Genomic DNA, 11,650 nt, shown 5'->3' with positions numbered 1-11,650 from the left:
GGTAGGAAATGTATTTATAAGTTAATTCACGTGTTTTTAGGTTTAGAATAAATTTTTTACACACATAATTTCTGCTGTAAAGCACAATCCTGCGCCGTACTTGAAGGTGGGAAATAGAAAGGGAAAGAACAAGAATAGGGTAAATGAAGAGAAAAGGTACTTCAGGCAATAGAGAGGTGAGCAGTCTGGGCACTGTGAAAGTCGAGAAATATCAGTGTTTCCCAGAGTAGAACCTACAAACAATGATAACAATGGTCAACAGTTTGTCTACTAAGAAAGGTCGACGTTTTGATCCCGCGCTCTAATTATAAGGGATCATCATCAGGACTTAAACATAGTAATTGCCTGGTAAAATACCAATTATGCCTCAATGTGGGCTCTACGAGGCCTCTGGGTACTCGTGATAAGATTGTATTCATCGGGGGCTGCCAGGAATGCCCGGGGCAGAGGCTGCTGGGGACACCTAATTGGGGTGCCCGTGTGTCCTGTTCCTCTGAAGATATAGATGCAGGATCGATGGCTGTTAATTGAAAACGGCCTGCGGGTGAGGGGACAATGTCCTCGTGTAAGTCAGTGGGATCCTCACGGACTGGGTAGCCAGAGGCCGACAGTTTTTCGTACGCGAAATCAGTGGATCGCGTCAGGACAGGCTCGGTATACTATATAAATATAAAGGATCCAACAATGGCGGTCGCTGCCTTTAATACGATCCGCGGGTGTTTGAGCAATGTCCTAATGTAGTCCGATGCGATCCTCACGGACTGGAGGCTCTCCAGTCCGTGAGGATCGCATCGGACTACATTAGGACATTGCTCAAACACCCGCGGATCGTATTAAAGGCAGCGACCAAGCCTGTCGCGACCGAGCCTGTCCTGACGCGATCCACTGATTTCGCGTACGAAAAACGTACGGCCCCTGCTTCCCTCTGGCTACCCAATCCGTGAGGATCCCACTGACTTACATGAGGACATTGTCCCCTCACCCGCAGGCCGTTTTCAATTAACAGCCGTCGATCCTGCATCTATATCATCTACCTTTCTTAGTAGACAAACTGTTGACCATTGTTATCGTTGTTTGTAGGTTCTACTCTGGGAAACACTGATATTTCTCGACTTTCACAGTGCCCAGACTGCTCACCTCTCTATTGCCCGAAGTACCTTTTCTCTTCATTACCCTATTCTTGTTCTTTCCCTTTCTATTTCCCACCTCCAAGTACGGCGCAGGATTGTGCCTTACAGCAGAAATTATGTGTGTAAAAAATGTATTCTAAACCTAAAAACACGTGAATTAACTTATAAATAAATTTCCTACCCGGCTGGGTGTGGAAAAACATATAGTAGCCTATTGTGGTCTATATAATCTAAGTATACTATCCCTTTAAGCTTTGGACCCTTGTCTTGTGTAATAACTAATACCCATGGTCCGCAGCTACCAATTGGGTCCCCCTTGTTTTTCCAAAAATTTGGGCTATACCCAAGCAGCCCAATTTCACAAAATGCTGTTGTGGCCACCCCTCCCAAATTACCGGTGAGGCAGACCTCGTGGGGCTCGGCTGCCCCCAAAACCCCCTTCAGGCATTACACTCCAAAGTGCAAATAGCAGTATCTAAAAAATTGCTTTAGCGACATTTCAATAATTAGCCATGCCTGTACAATTAGAGGGTTTCTTCAGACTAATTGTCAGGCTTAGCCCGACCTTACCTCTGGTATCTGTTGATCTCGAATTATACCAGCAATATGTGAAGTAAGGTATCTGGTGCTGAAAGGTGCCCAGAGAAGCAATCCTGTCTGTTACTGAAACAGTTGTTCGGACTAAGACTTCCGAGACGAGGATTTGGCAGGCTTTGTTTTTTAGGGGGCAGTCCCATGTAATCAAGAGCCTATGCCCCACAAGTAATAGAATAGGCGGAACCATTTTAGATCGGGCAACTTGCGGCACCCCTATGAACATGTCAGTGCCATTTTGAATGTAGGAGAGAGTAGGTGAAGAAGTGGGGATGTGGGGATGTGGAGAAGTGTGGCTCAATGGTTAGAGTGGCAGACCTTGATGCAGACCTCTGGCCCGGGACCAGGGTTCGATTCCCGCCTCGGCGGGTCTTGGGCTCAAAATTCCTCTGACCTGATATTCTCGCCTCGGTGCCTATTCTAATCATGGGTCCCACGCTGCAACTCTGGGCAATAGCTTGCTTAATCTCCACAACGGCCCCAACAGCGCTGGGATGCCTGGTTTCACCATGGGGGTGCCCAGGAGTGGACACTTCAAAAGGAAAGCCAGGAAGGGTTCCTTAGCGGTATGAGTACAAGCGCCGGGAGACCCGGTCCGGGTAGCTGCGCGCTGTACAAGTACAAAAACATTTACATTTACATTTAGGTGTATATATGTTTGTAGAAGACTAATATTGGCATACCTCAGGCCCATTGTGTTATGTCAATGAAGGCATCTTTAAGCAAATGGATAGTTTAAAATTACCAATGTGAATGCCGAGTGCTACTTTTATATTATGTTATCGATTGACAATCAGTTGTCGTCTGTGGGAAACCGTGGTTGGATCGTGGGGAACAGCCTATTCAATTAAGTGTAATTCATGATCTTGAAATATGAAAGTCATATAATGGTAAACTCGTTTTATTGCTTCTGTGACAGTTCAAAAGTGTCTGTTCTCATTACGTCATTAAAATGGGTGGCATGAGATTTTTTGTGAGTACAAAGTCGTAATAGTCAGTGATACTTTCATCAAGGTAGTTAATATGTAATGGATGGAAATGATGCCTGCATAGTCATAGTCTGTAACCTACTGGTTTAGAGGTTGTTATTGCATTCGAGAAAGTGAAGCATGATTTACCATTACGACATGGTGTATTAATGTGCAGGGGAGTATCAAGGCAGTAGAATGGATTCTTAGAAGGGCAGGTACTAGCGGTCACATTAGGTGGTTTTGGTACATGTACAAGATTGCAAGCTGAAGACAGTGGTTTTAATGATGTTACATCATTTCTCTCTTAGTTTATTATATATATTTATATATATATATAGGTATTCACCTACAGCAGACTCACTGCCAAGTTCGCACTCCTCCAGAAATGATCAAATACACATACATTATGGCTCCAGAGTAATTTATTCGCAGCCAGCCAACATGTTTTGGCGTCTCCAAGCCTTGATCACTGCTGATACAAATGGTTGTCAACATGGTTTAAATAAATCTTTAAACAAGCAGTGATATAAAAGAAGGATTTTCAACATTACTGATGAGTTGCAAATGGTAGCCAAATTGTAATGTGTGAAAAGTCAGAGAATGTTATATCCAAGCTGAGACACAAAACACATCTGCATGTCCAGAACATACAAATAAAAGCACATCTATAAATTAATTCAATTCATTAATCATTTTTAAACATTAATTCAATTAATTTATCATTTTTTTAAATGTCATACATAAATGCCTATAAACTGGTACCAGTGCACTATGCCTTAAATAACCACAAGTAATTAACTGTGTGTAATATCCTCAGTTCTTGTTAATATGTTCCTTTTCATCCTGTACCTAGCTGCTCAGCCAGTGTGAGTGTTTCGGTTAGAATGTTAGTGTGAGTAGAACGCTTGGGTGCCTGGTGTATGAGTGTTGTCAGTTGAAGATGGGCTGAGCAGCTAGGAGGCTGCTCCTGGTGGGGCTTGCTGTAACTACTCCTAATATCTTAATAAACTTCATCTTTATTTACCTGGCCACATCTACAGCATCTACTTGCGACTCCTGAACATACGGGACCAGCTCACTACACTGTGGTTCATAGTACGTGACCAATAATCAAAAAAATCACAAATGAAATCTTTGTCAAACCAAAATGGTTCCTGGCATATGCATAATAATCAACTCATGCACATATATTACAACTTCCCTAAATATGTATGTAAACCCATTACTCTCTATAACAAAGTGCTATGTTAATTGTATCTGACATCTATCTTTCTTTAATACGTTTTTTAAAAATTATTTTTTCATTCTTTAATATATGATTTATATACCATTTTGTTATCCATGTGTCTGAATATATATATATATATATATATATATATATTACCTACTGGCGGTCGCCAGTAGGTATATATAGTTAGGATTTTTTCTCTATGGGTTTTTTGAAAATTCTATGTCTAATAACTTTGGCGTTTGTGGACGGAATTGGCTGAAATTTTCAGGAAAATGGCACATTTTGTTTCTGAGCAGCCCTTGAAAATTTGGGGGGGGTTCGTCAAGGGGGGGCCGAGAAAAAAGGGGGGTCCCAAAACGTGTTTTTAACATTGAGTTTTCCATAGGGCGGTTGGCCTCACTTTTAGCCCGAACGGCTGAATGGATTTGCACGAAACTTGGCAAAATTGTAGGGACTGGTAGCCCGATGTGCCTTTTGTAGGTCTCAATATATGTGCTACAGTGGATTTTGAGAAATTAACGTTTAAAAAAAGATATATATCTGTAACAGCGGACCGGGCAGCGCTCCAGGACGCGTACTTTTCGCGCAACGGAGCTTTGTGAAGCGAAGCTGATTGGTTCTCCGGCGTCTGTCAACATTCCAAACAGTCCGTAGCGGCCGCCATCTTGTCTCTCGGTAGGATCGAGAGACAAGAGGAGGCGAAAGCGAAGGGGCAAATGACCATAAGGGGGAATAGTAGATCCTCGCTGACCCCCTAGGTTTGATGTGGAGGTTTTAAAAGGGCCCCGCGGGGCAAAAAAAAATAATAATAATAATAATCGAACGGCTGAATGGATTTGCACGAAACTTGGTAAAATATTAGGGACTGGTAGCCCGATGTGCCTTTGCTAGGTCTCAATATATGTGCTCCAGTGGATTTTGAGAAATTAACGTTCAAAAAAAGATATATATCTGTAACAGCGCTCCGCTTCGCGTAACGGAGGTTTGCGAAGCTGATTGGTCATTCTGTCACTGGGCTATAGTTGGGCTACATCTGGCTGATATTTGGGCTACATTTGTTTTTTTTCATCTCTGGCGGCCATCTTTGGGCTACATTGGGCTACATTGGGCTTCATTGGGCTACATTGGGCTACATTTGGGCTCCAACATATATATAGGCCAATGTAGCCCAATATATATTTTTCAAAGTTAATTTTCGTAAAAACCACTGGAGCATATATCTTGAGACATAGCAAAGGCACATCGGGCTACCAGTCCCTACAATTTTGCCAAGTTTCGTGGAAATCCATTCAGCCGTTCGAGCTAAAAGTGAGTCCAACCGCCCTATGGAAATGAAGGAAATGAATGGGTAATTTGTAATTAGCAAATAGCTCATCGCAAACTAGGAATGGTAAAGAATCGCTATTTATTCCTTAAAGTTCGCTATTTAGGAAATGCAAAAAACTTTGATGATACATATGGCGGTTCATCTCTAACAAGATAAGAAGCATAGGGATAGATTTATGATGACTGGCGCATCACCAGGGATGTGTTAGTCATTCTGTGCCGCTGTTCCGTCACCTATGGTGTGCTGCATTTACAATGCGGCGCATCATGGGGCAAAAACAGCACAGATGCGTGATGTATCTGTGCCGTAAAGGTGGCGCATTGCTGGAGTTGTATCGCAAGTGTGATGAAGCTCCAGCAAGGGTCGGGGGTGCCCCTGTCGCAGGGTTTCTGTTCTCACACAGAACTGTGGACAGAGGATTGGAACCTCGGCGAATTAGGGTGTCCCAAAACTCACCTTAGTAATCAAAAACCCCTTAGCAAGCTAGGTACAGTGTCACATTGGATATAACAAACTCTCAATGTTTAGACAATCCAGAATATGAACTTATAGTACCTCAGGATAAGTGGAACTCATGAACAGTCGGTCGTTATATATTTCTTAGAAACCAGAACATGGAGTTAAGAAGAACACATGTGTATTTGAAATGTTTATTTACTAATGCCGTCTTCTCAGGCGTAGTATCTTAGATAATACAAGTACACATATTATCAGTAGCAAAATTACCAGCATAGTTACTAGTACATAAAAAGCGAATGGTGACAGTATGTTAACATGCTGTAAATGAATAAGAGTTAGCAACACTTATAAGCAGCCGTGGGCCGTGGAGGGAGTTACGGTGGGGCGGGGAGGGGGAGGGGCAGGGTGGAGAGGGCTCCACCCTGCTTCTCCCCCTCCCCGCCTCCCTGCCTCACCGTAACTCCCTCCACGGCCCGCGGCTGCTTATATCTCACCCTCCCTAATACACATATTATATTATTTGCTAAGAAGGTCTCTTTGTGTTGGTTTAGGGCGTGCCCATACTTTAGTGTCTTAGATTTGAAGGAATCACATCAGCATACACCAGCTCTCTCTTCATGTGAACCGCATCAAGTGTTGTGTATGTGTGTTCGGCAAAGCAATATAAAACCCGCCTCATGCCCAGAATTGGCAGAAGTTGCACAGTCGTGGAGATCAGACCTCATAACAATTCTGTATCGTGTTGTTCTTGAAACTTTAGCACTCGCTGTACAGATATAGTTTAACAAGCAAAGCAGATAGTAGAGCAATAACATATTATTCTCATGTAAACCACGATGAACTACTAGGTTGAAAGCTAAAGCAACAACTAAGTGTCGTGTGCAGAAGTTGCAAAAAAGGAAAAATGGCGTTTAAACCGGTAATGAGCCCATGCTAACTTAACACGGTGTAAAGATATCCAGGACCTAGATGACACCTCCCCATGATCCGGAAACGAACTGAATAAGATAATAGAAGTGCCATCTCATGAGAGCAGATTGCAAGTTTATATGTGGACGGTCCGCAAGGTAAAGCATTAAAAACTAGGAAAATTTAATGCTAAAGAAAAATAAAACAGCCAAGTACTTTATCGAGTCTTAAGCCAATAGGCAAGGTAAATAATAAAAACTTGACAAATAAGTCAATGAATTGTCAATGAAATGCTAGTACTCAGCATATCAAACATGAAAAAGGTCTATGACATAACTGTGTATGCAAAATAAGCTGCAACAGCCTCCAATAGGAAGTCACCGTCTTCTTCCGAAAACAGTTCAGCCATCCAATTTAAAAGCGGAAAAGAACATACGTGCTCTCCCAGCACCGGATCCTCTATCACCATCAGAGGACAGCTCGGTGGGTTTTCAAGAAAGCTCTGTTCCAAGAAAGACTGTGTTGCCGCCAGTAAATTCCAGGGACCAATTAGTCCATGCATCAATGTCACAGCCATAATCCTTTCGCCAGGACAAACCAACTCGTGAGTAATGATAGGAGTCATCAGCTGATTAAAGTCGACGTCAGGAGAAACCGGTCCGCAGAGACACAAATCAATGGCCCAATCGAAATCACAGGTCAGGCAGTGAAATACAGGCTGGACACAGGTGAAGTAGGAGAATCGAAAAGATAATCCATATGCCGTGCTTAATATCGCCAACAGCATTGTGCCATAATATTCTAGCATGCGATTGCGGAACAGTGTCAGCAGCTGCAGGGCGGGAGGTTGCATAGGAGGGACATCCATATTTAAAAATGTAAAAAAGCACAAGAGCGTCCGCTGGTAATGCAAGTAAAAATGGCAATCCATGAAGCAGAGTGGAAAAAATAGAATGAAAGAAAGCAGGGATGACTCCAAAGATTTTCTCAAATGAAGTCACGAGACCACTGGTAACAACTTTAAAAAAGTGCGCCAGGGCCTTTGTGGAGGATGCGTTAAAGATAGTCCGAACCATCTTGCTGAAATGGAAAGGCAAATCTGAATTGAAAAGGGTCTGCACCTCTGTACGGGTGTTCGCTATGTGAAGCACGAAAGTTTCACGGGCCGAACTCAAGGCCACCTCTCTCTGAGACAAAAGAGCTCTTATTCTTGCCATGCCGTTGAAATCTGCTCCCAAGGTTGGTATTTGTGGCGAGATTGAAAACTCCCTATGTTCATGTGTGGGAGGAAATAGAACATTTCTGCAGCAAATAACCCGTTCACTTACTGTTACGATAAAAGGAATACTTTTAATTAACCCAGAACAATCTTCATTATTGAGCATCAAATAACTACCATTTTCCAACAACTTGAACGTGGGGATGATAGCAGGAACTGGCGTGCCTTGCAACACGCAAGCCATATTTGGTCGGTGTTTGTTGCATGAACCGTGTAACTGTATGTGCCTACACATTAGTGAATGATCTGGCGTCTCAGTGCATTCCTCTCCATTCAGATAAACTTCTTGATCATCTTTGAAACATCTGTATGTGTATGGAAGCGACCAGACCTCATGAAGAAAAGCACTACCTAAAGGTTCATAACGACCTATTGGTATATATTTCATACAATTTGAAAACTTATATAAAGCAAAAGGCAGCGTTATTAAACCGTGGATAAGGCACGTTGCCAAAAAACCCGCAATCCTCTGCTGATGATGTCACTGAGCATGTCATGAATGATGTAATATGTGACATCATCAGCAGTGGATTACGGGTAATAGTATCTCTAGTTTACTCCCCTATAGCTGTCTTTCTTTTAACATAAGTGTCTGTTTCCTTCCCTTATACTTACTGTTTTTGGTTCGCTTCCGGTTCGCGTACCGGCGAGCGAACTGGGAAGCGAACTAAGAGAAATAGAGGTTGGCACAGTTCCAAATATTGTACCAATTTTTTAATAACGGGGAGGTAGTTCTGAAAAGAACTTTTTTTTTATTGTTTTTGTTGTTTTATATTTTTTTTATTATTTTTCGGAACATTTTTTTACTTTTTTTGAATTTTTCTGAACAGTTTTATATTCTTTTGGGTTTTTCTTGGAGGGGGCAATGAAAACGATTCATTGTAAAGGGCTCAACAGGAGCAACAAAACAAAAAAAAGTATTTATTATTTTGGGCGTTTCGTACAAACTTGCATATGATAGTCAATAGCTCTGTTGATCAGAGTGATGCTTCTTTCTCCGTAGCAAATGAATCCATCGCAAAATACGCAGATGTGTTTTACTTCACCAAATCTCATTTGTATATTTGGCACCATCTCCCTGCCCTCTGGTCCCGTTACTTCCGGTACAACAGATCTTCTGGCCATAATAGGGAGATTATCTAGGTCGTTCCGAAACTGTGCAGCACTGTAGTTGTTAGGATGCCACCTAGTCATATGGCGATGCATTGTGTAGTTTCCGAAACTGTATTTTTTCTCGGTTCCTCTGGACAGTCTATCTTGACATATAAGGCGAGTTACGTATCTTGCATTTACTTTTTTCTGACCTTTGGGAATTTTAAAAAATTGCCAAATGAAGTTTTCTTTCCGGTGAGACGTCCTGGGCTCCTCAGGCAAAAACTGCCTCTCTTCGTGCTCGTCGTTCTGTTCCTCTTCTTCCTCTTCTTGTTGAATTATAACTTGAGCAGGTGGTCCACTCTTCCTTGGATGTGGTGGAGGTGGTGGGGAAGCACCAGCTGAAGCTACTAAAGAAGCCATTGCTCAGTGATCACAAAGGGTCTTTCTCTCACAATGATGAAAGTCAGAGTGAGGAAAGAAGGAGGGATTTTCATCATTTGGGAAAAACAAGAGTTCTTAACCAATGAAAAGTGTTCATTTTAGATTATATGACCTAGTCTTACATCATTAGGAAACCAAAAGTGAAATGAACCAATGAAAAGTGTTATTACCAAGTCACATGACCTGCTGTGTTTACGTTAAGCGCTTTGCAGGGCCTCCCGGTTTGCTTCCAGAAACATGCGCTTTGCGACTCGCTTCGCGTACCAGTTCGCTAACGTAGCACGTCATATGACGTATCACGCGACAACGTGAAACGTCATGCGGACGGGAGGCGTCACGATGTTGTTTTCTAACGCGGCAGTTGCGGTAAAGAAACGTTTACCGGCTCGCGGTCTATTTCGCGGCATCAAGGTCAGCTAACGGGAAGCTTCCCGATTCGCGAAGCGGGAACGAAGAAAAAAAAATATTTTAAAAAAAAATTATTCATAAACATATAAAATATATTTTTGGATTTAAAGAAGAATACATTTTACAGCTACAGATATTAGCTGTTAAAAAACCAATGAAATTCACTGAAAAAACCATAGGTTATAGACCATATATAGTTAGGAATTAGCATTTACAAAACCTTGAAAATTCACTGAAAAAACCATAGGTTATAGACCATATATAGTTAGGAATTAGCATTTACAAAACCTTATTTTACTCACACAAAACCATTGAAATTCCATATATAGTTAGTTGCACTAACTATATATCGCGCACCCGCAATCCACTGCTGATGATGTCACATATTACATCATTCATGACATGGTCAGTGACATCACTGATGACATCACTGATGACATCTCAAATGACATCACTGATGACATCACTGATGACATCTCAAATGACATCACTGATGACATCATGACACACCAATACCAGTTACTACATACGCACTCACTGATTCCTACGTCTACACACACATTCACTCATTCACCCATACAATCACTCATACATACAGTCACTCGTTATTACAACACTATCATATGCACTCATACACCCATGCAAACACTCACACACTGCCACTCATCCATGGAGTTACTCACACACCTAGTCAGTCCTGTAAAGAATCAATCACACTTCGATTTCCTCATCTATACAGTTAAACACAGAACACCATACTTTTTCACACATATACTAACACATACTTACTCTCTTATACAATCACTGATACAAGTACACATTGATATGCACAGAGTCACACACCTCCCAGCCAGCCACACACACACACTCAGTCTTCCATACATCCACTCATTCTTCAATATGTAAAACATATTTAAACTTTACAAAAACACACAGACACTAGATGATGTCATTTGAGATGTCATCAGTGATGTCATCAGTGATGTCATTTGAGATGTCATCAGTGATGTCATCAGTGATGTCACTGACCATGTCATGAATGATGTAATATGTGACATCATCATCAGTGGATTGCGGGTGCGCGATATATAGTTAGTGCAACTAACTATATATGGAATTTCAATGGTTTTGTGTGAGTAAAATAAGGTTTTGTAAATGCTAATTCCTAACTATATATGGTCTATAACCTATGGTTTTTTCAGTGAATAGATATATATATATATATATATATATATCTATCTCCAGCAACAACAATCGCTTAGGACCCCTGCCACTTGCAATGGCGGGCCTCGGACGGGATAGCGAATCCCTCAAATCCAACCTCGGCTTCTCCTTAAGAAAAGATTGTCCGGGCCACTTGCAGTTCCAAATGCAGTTTATTTTCAAAAGGCTTTGCTCGACGCGTTTCTCAGGCAGAACCCGCTTTCTCACGAGAACGAGAAAAGGTTTTCATTACAATATATACAAATCACATGGTATTGACGTCATACCAAAGCAATGGATAACAGACTCGCTGGTCATGCTGCGGGCTAAGTTAATTTTTTAACTCAGCGAACAGAGCACCAAAATACATATGTTTGAACATATAATTAGTTCATAACATGACTGTGGAACAAAATCAATAATAAAGCAGTGTTTTCACATTAAATCATTCTGTTCATTTCTTGTTTGTCATGTTAATAAAGTTTTACCCTTTCAACATTCAAGAAGGCATAAATAATTATTTATCAAGGGTCACAATAAACTCACATAGTTCTCGTGAGATACGTAAAGTTCTTTCTATCCAGTGAAGTTCAAAATTAGTTA

The sequence above is a fragment of the Lissotriton helveticus genome, chromosome 3_1 (assembly GCF_964261635.1).
Source record: "Lissotriton helveticus chromosome 3_1, aLisHel1.1, whole genome shotgun sequence".
Taxonomy (NCBI): Eukaryota; Metazoa; Chordata; class Amphibia; order Caudata; family Salamandridae; genus Lissotriton; species Lissotriton helveticus.
Note: the sequence above shows the minus strand (reverse complement) of the source record.